At 43.1% G+C, this 7,217-nt stretch overlaps 2 long non-coding RNA genes across 2 annotated transcripts; one reads left to right on the top strand and one right to left on the bottom strand.

Annotated features, from left to right (window-relative positions):
* The first annotated feature begins 1,510 nt into the window (after window positions 1-1,510).
* LOC117263165 (uncharacterized) lies at window positions 1,511-2,757 on the top strand. The gene is made up of 2 exons (XR_013487896.1): window positions 1,511-1,986; window positions 2,098-2,757. It is a non-coding gene; the product is annotated as an uncharacterized LOC117263165 (long non-coding RNA).
* An 889-nt stretch (window positions 2,758-3,646) lies between these two features.
* LOC117264723 (uncharacterized) lies at window positions 3,647-4,843 on the bottom strand. Its single transcript, XR_004502357.2, has 3 exons — window positions 4,799-4,843; window positions 4,127-4,220; window positions 3,647-3,888 (listed from the first exon to the last, which is right to left on the bottom strand). It is a non-coding gene; the product is annotated as an uncharacterized LOC117264723 (long non-coding RNA).
* Window positions 4,844-7,217: the final 2,374 nt, after the last annotated feature.

Here is a 7,217-nt window from a genome sequence, read left to right on the forward strand (position 1 = left end):
AGCCTGCTCCTGCTACCGGCACACGATGTTGTTTTGAGACATGCCTCTACATGCTGGTAGACTGATACAAGTGCTAGAGCGGACCGCTGGAATGGACTGCTTGAATCACGGAGCGCTGGGCACAATTATAACAGAAGTTGCATTCACACTGTCAATGCTTTAGCTTAACATACATAAATACAGTTAACTGTTACTCTAACAAATACATTTGGATTGTTTGACAAAGTGTTCGCTGCACACACAAGCTGTGTCCCAATTCAGGGTCTGCATCCTTCGGAGGACCCGGCCTACGCAGCCTCCGAAGGATGATCCTTCGGAGGCACCTCCGAAGGACGGGTCACGTTGATAAATGGGACAGTCTAGCCTACGGAGCATTTCGGGGTTGTGTCACGACGTCATGACTCCTGCCGCCCAAGCCCGGGAAAGACGAAAAACATAACAGACAACTTAAGAGACGACACAGAAACATAACGGACAGAGAACTTAACAAACGACACGGAAACATAACGGACAGACGACACAAAAACATAACAGACGATGGAGCCAGAGGTTTTGATTTTGTTTTTTTAATATATTTTTTGTTGGAGGAAGAGGAGAGGCGGCTCCGGCGACAGCGACACTGGCGGCTCGTTTATCTCCGGCTGGGAGAGAGCTGTGGGGAAGTTAAACCTGTTATTTTAACCCACATTAATGTTCATACATAGCTAGCGTAGTTCGAGGTAATTAATATACCCGTTAATAAACGATACCGTTAAGTGACAAACGCTACATAACATTATATATATATGTGGTTCATGTCATTTAACCGTTACACTTGATACAGATTTCGTACAGGTGCTTAAAATCTTTGAAAATGTTGAAATTTTAATGCTGTGTTTTCAAGGTCTGAAAAGTGCTTGAATTTTAGTTTAAATGCTTAAAAGGGCTTATAAAGTGCTTGAATTGAATAGTAAAATGTGTACGAACCCTGTAAATAACCCTGACTTAATTCAGTATTAAAATGTGTCATTAAACATCAAAACCATATTGAGCCAAAGTGGATAGATGGACAAATAAAGCATTATTGATCTAAAGTATAACATTAACTAGCATTGTCTTATTAACTAAAATTAAATAGCTATTGTTGCTTTAATCATTTATGTTCTCCTGTTCTTACCCTCCTTTCCCCATCCAGACGAGACCGATGTACTGCCGCATCAATATGAATGTTCCAGTTCTCCAAATATTTTTTGATGATCATGACACCAGGCGAGATTTCAGGCTGAGCAGAGAGTCCCTGGCGGTGCTGCTGAACCTTCTCCACCAGGAAAGACGACACGGATGGGGTGCCACAATAGAGACCTTGGTCTTTCTCTTCTGGCTGGCGAGTGGGACATCATACAGGGTGGTCTCAAGGGCATTTGGGATGCCTCGCTCCACTGTTCACTGCATCGTTCATCGAGTTACTGAGGAGGTGGTGGCCATTCGCCACAGGGTTATCTACCTCCCCAAGACCGCTGATGACCTGGCGGCAGTAACTCAGGGGTTTGCAGGGCTGGCAAGACACAGAGCTTTTCTAAAAGCTGCTGGAGCAATCGACGGCTGCCATGTCAGGATCAAGCCACCAAGCGGCCCTGATGGTCAATGCTATAGGAATCACAAACTATTTGCATCTATAATTCTGCAAGCACTTTGTGACCATCAGGGCCGCTTCATCGACACGTACGTGGGCTGGCCGGGGTCGGTGCACGACTCCAGGGTACTCCGGCACAGCCCACTGTACCAGGGTACTTCATCTTGGCAGACGGTGGGTACCCGTGCCTCCAACATCCACTCCCCCTCATCACTCCCTACAAGCAGCCGGTACAAGGTGTGGGAGCCCAGCGCTTCAACAGCCATCATTCCAGGGCACGCTCCATCATAGAGCGTGCCTTTGGGATGATGAAGACGAGGTTTAGGGCCATCTTCCTCCAAGCGCTGGAGGTGCACCACACCTTTGTGCCTCAGGTATGTCATGACACAACAGAATTATTGTTAAATGGTGAATACCAGTACATTAATTAAAATTAAATTACATTTACATTAAATTAATCTTTTTTTTTTTTTTCTTTTCTCCAGGTCATAACAGCATGTGCCGTCCTGCACAACATCTGCCTGGGTGCTGGTGACATCATGGCCCCAGAGGATGAAGTGCAGGACGACATGCCGGAGGATGAGGGGGAGAACGGGTTGGAGGCAGTCAGTGGTGCTCCATGGCGGAACCAGCTGTCTGCAGAGGTGTCTGCCCTGGAGGAGGGTGTCCTCGACCATGATTACCTTTAGAGGGCAAGTAAAATAATTTTAAAGCTATTCCTGTTTAAAGTGTTTTGTAAAGTTTTGTTTGTTGAGGTAGTTTGTGGTGGGTTTAAAAAGTTGTGCAGTAGTATTTTGTGTGTTTTATTCTTGCCTCTCTTTTAAACATTTTTAGTGACATGGCAGCCGTCGATTGCGTCAGCCCTGCAAATCCCGTTGATGGACGAGGTGGTGGACAGTGGAGACATGCATCCCCCACCCCTGACATGATGTCCCACTCACAGCCAGAAGACTCCAGGGTCTTTATTGTGGCATCCCATCCAGTCCAGCAGCACCACCAGGGACTCCTGCTCAGCCAATAATTAAACTGTATATATGTTCTCTATAAATAGTAATTTCTGATCTTTTGTAAATAGTTGTACATGTTAAGAATACCCAATAGTTATAGTTATAAATGTTCATATTGTATCTTTGTAAATATTTGTTAATCACAGAAAAAATAAATTACTTTGTCACTGAAAAGGAGTTCAAAAGTTTACTTTAGTTGTAAATAAGAAATGGAACAGATAATGTAACAAGGTTATAAGATTTTAATTTAACTATATACAATATTTAGAACAGAAAATGGAACAAGGTTACAAGATTTTAATTTAGAACTATATACAATATTTTTAATTAACACTTTAAATAAGAAACACAGAACTTAATCGAACAGAGAAAAAAAACATCCAAAAAAAAAAAAATCACTGTCTGTCAACCATCCTCTCCAATAAGCTGAAAAGTCTCTCCATCCTCTCTCTGCTCTCTCTTTCTCTCCTCTGCCTCCCTCTGCAACCTCATGTCTTCCCTGATCAGGTCTATAATTTCATTATCTCTTCCCCTTCTTCTCTTTCTTTTGCCTGTTGTTGCTGGCCCTGGCTGCCTTTCCTCATCCTCCTCCTCCTCCTCCTCCTCCCCCTGCTGCTGCTGCTGCTCACCCACTGCAGCACTTGGCCCTGGTGTGTCCTCAGGGATGGAGGCAATTAGGACAGGAGGTGCCATCGAAGGCCTCTGTCCTATAACCTCATCCATGAGGACAAACCAGGGCCAGGTGGCAGCAGTGGGCTTCCCGCTGACCCCCTGTCCTGTCCCTGGATCTTTGCATTCCTAAGGGAGAGGAAATGAATCACAACAGCAGCAGTTTTCTTTAAAGTATTTATTTAAAAAGTCTTGAAAAAGGAGTGTTTCATGGACTCAAAAAGAAATATGTTTGAGGTGCTCTTTGCAATGCAATTCATGTAGTGATAAAGAAACGAAGAAAAGAGAACGAAGAAAATTAATTTGTTTGACTTCCTGATGAAGGCTTGATGCTGAAACGCGTTGAAGGACTGTGGTTTTAAGGTTTATATGACCATGCCACGAGAATAAAGGCATTTTAACAACTTTGGGAGGGTGCCTTGGAGGTTTTTTCTACGTTTCTTTATCAAAGTATTTATTAACTTAGGTAAAACAAATGTAGTTTCCATATCATTATCCAAACCTGCACATACTTTGTATTTTTTTTTTAAGTTGTCCCACTTTTTTTTGGCCTGCTGGGGCTCCACCTTTCCCTCCAGGCCCATTTTTTGCAGGATTGTTCTAAACAAGAGAGAAGCATGACAAAAGGCAAACACAAAAAAAATCACATTATCACAGATATGTAAAGATTCACAAAAGGTGACATCAGGACAGACATAAAATTCCCACCCTGACCCAAAAACAACATTCACTTAATGTGATCTAAAGATTATATTGGGTTCATTTTAAATTAAGTAACTGTTACATACAAGTATGTATAGAGTACAAATGGGCTATTTATTTATGCCTTAACAGTTACCTCCATCCAAGTGTGGCAGTGTTTTTGGCCCCCGTAAACAGATGGTCGTTTTGACCACGGAGTTTAATGAACTCTTCCGTTTGCTCCTTGCTCCCTACAACAAAATGACATGTAAAGCATATTTTCAGTTATGTCAACAGGAAGATTTGATTGTTCGATATAATAACGATAATAACAATAATAATGCTCCTCAAGTTAGCTATGCATTCAATCCAAACGTTCACAGTTTTACAGCCTAGAAATAAACCCACCGTTAACGTTATTTGTTCAGCTGCACTCAGCTTTGGGCGCAGGAGAGATGCGCCCCGACAGCTCCTATCTCTTGTAATTAAGAGGAGCTAACTGCACATGTACAACTTACAACGACAACAAATTAACCTGATGTGAGGTATACACAGCCAACAACATCTCCACAGTTACAATAAGATATAAGTCACCATCCGAGCTTGTAACATTTCAAAGTGAAGGGTTTTTAGGCTTTACCGTTACTTTTAAAGGCTAAGCTCCTCGTATCAACAGGTTAACGTTAGCCAAGCTAACGTTACATCGCGGAGCTGGCTCTACATTCCGGTGGCTACGTGTTAGCGTTACTAACGTCAGGTATTTTAACAGCCATTTACAGGTTTTAATGCCCCTTGAACTTCTGGCGTTAAGTAAAAATCCGTTACTTACATTTAAAAGTATATTCCGTGCCGGTGCCGCTGCCGCTGCCGCTGCCGCTGCTCAAGCTTGCCGCCATTGTAAAAAGATCCGGGTTGAACAAAGGCGCGCAAAGGATCTTGGGATATGGGATGCCACGAAGGATAGTCGCGGTGCATCCTCCGAATGAAGGGAAAAGGAGGGTGCATTCGTCGGCTGCATTTGGAGGAGCCTTCGAATTTGAATGAATTGGGACAGCCTTCGCGCAGCGTTGTGACGTAAGGGGCCTTCAAATTCACCCTTCGAAGGATGCAGACCCTGAATTGGGACACAGCTACAGACATACCGAGTGTCAGGATCCCACAATTTCTTCCCTGTTGAAGCCTCACGTTTTATTGTCTGTATCCACTTTTGTCTCCTACAAGGTTCCGTTTTTCTGCTCGCCAGCTGATAAAAGCTAAGCTCTGGGCTTTTATTGGCCGTGCAGCCCACCACACAGCAACTTTTCGGCATTTGGACATAGGAAAACTCAACAGGCTGGAAATGGAGGGGGAAAGCACGAGGGGAAAGCAGGCCTTGTTTCTCCTTTGGGGCCATGGCTTTCAGATTATGACGCGTTGCGCTCTGTCTCTATTATGGAATAAAATAAGTATGTTTTCTTTACTGTATAATCACCTGAAAATAAGAATCATAGTGTTTTCATCACTTTAAAATGAACCATTGAAATCTACATATGGAGCAGGTCCTTGTCTGAGAAGATCACCATGTTGCACCGCCATGTTTTTACAGTAGCCCAGAACGGACAAACCAATCACTGGATCCAGAAAAGGCCATTTGCATCTTTGCAGTTATTTATTTATTTGTGTATTTATTTTTTTATGCGTGTGTGTGTGTGTGTGTGTGTGTTTTGGACGGTAGTTAGAGGCCCCTCAGCGACAAAAGCATTGAACACTGATTTTTTGGTGTGACACTGCTTTATCCAGGGTTTTACCTGTTCAAATCACCTGGTCCGTATGTTTTGGAGAGGAAGAGACCTCTGCGGATAATTTAGCTCATGGGAAAAAACCTCCTGAACGCTGACGAAATTCCAATCAGGAGAAGTTTCAGGTGGATGCAATCTGCATTCCCCTAAATCTTACACATTGTTCCTTTTACATGATGCTTTAACCCACAGAGCTGTGCAGCAGCAGTGTTCAGTCATATTTGATTCAGTATTGATAGAGGACATGTCTGCAGCTGAAAATCAGTTGTGTTGCTGAGAACAGGAAGGAGGAAGCTCTCCATGCATGTCCTAATGAGAGCAGATAGCACAGAGGGCAGCTGGGAGCAGAGCAGGAGAAGCAGTGGAGCAACACCCAACACCACCTACAAGTTCAGATCCAACAAGCTTGGCCTCGGGGTTAACTCACTAAGTGGAAGGTCTGGGTCATGCTAAGAGTGACTGCAAATTGCAGAGGTTAATGTGCTCAGCAATTAGCGTTAAGCTGCATGAATTCAGAGGGTTGTGTGGGCGTATGTGTTTGGAGGACAATTGTTTAATCATCTGTGTGTGTTCGTTGAAAGAGTTCGGAGCAGTGGTGTGAAAAAGCAAATGAAGGAAAACAGGAATCGTGCGCTACAAAGAATTTAAAAAATGCAGTAAAGTACAAGAGAACATACTTTCATATGTTGAAAAACCTGCATCCAAAGATTTTGACTGTAAGAAGAAAGAACTGAGCTGTTGGAGGGTTTTAAGAAGGAAGTCCACCATTCATGTGAAAAGGACATAATTGGTTCTCCTTGGACTCGCCACGCATGAGAAAATATATAGTTACATGAGCAGAGGAGTATACAACCAACTGTATTAACAAAAAACACTTAAACTCAGCTCAAGCTAAAATGCATGAAAGCTTTATGACATAAAGAAGAATTCTATTTACCAAGGGCTGTTGAATAAGGATGCTGATTACTCGCAAGCGATGCAGGCAACCAGCCTCCACGGGGATAACTGCATGCACAAGCTCCATCAAAACCTGGGCGTAAATGCTAACCGCTGCCTTCAAAGTAAAGAAGCGCAGCAGAGAGGACTCCTTTCAGCTTCAAACGCAGCGATTGCACGTATGCAAAAGGTAAAGTGACAAAGCAGACGAGCTGAAAGTGCAACTCATGAAAGTGACTTCTACATGCATTCAGGACGTGTGCATCTGTTCTCTTTAAAAAGATCCCTTTGAGCATCAAACACTGAAGTTTGTCGCTTTTGTGTTGGAGCAGTTGAAGTAACAACAGTTTGAGCATAATCACACACAATCACACATCACACAATGGATTCTGCCGGCAACCTTCCATCAGTTTCACTGCAGGAAAAAAAGCATTAAAACGTCCATAAAAACCTGTCAAACCATTCTTGCAGCATGAGACGTTTTCTGTGAACATTTTAAAGTATTTCCCATGAAACTAGGTCGCCTATATAATC

This window comes from Epinephelus lanceolatus, chromosome 17 (genome assembly GCF_041903045.1).
Source record: "Epinephelus lanceolatus isolate andai-2023 chromosome 17, ASM4190304v1, whole genome shotgun sequence".
NCBI lineage: Eukaryota > Metazoa > Chordata > Actinopteri > Perciformes > Serranidae > Epinephelus > Epinephelus lanceolatus.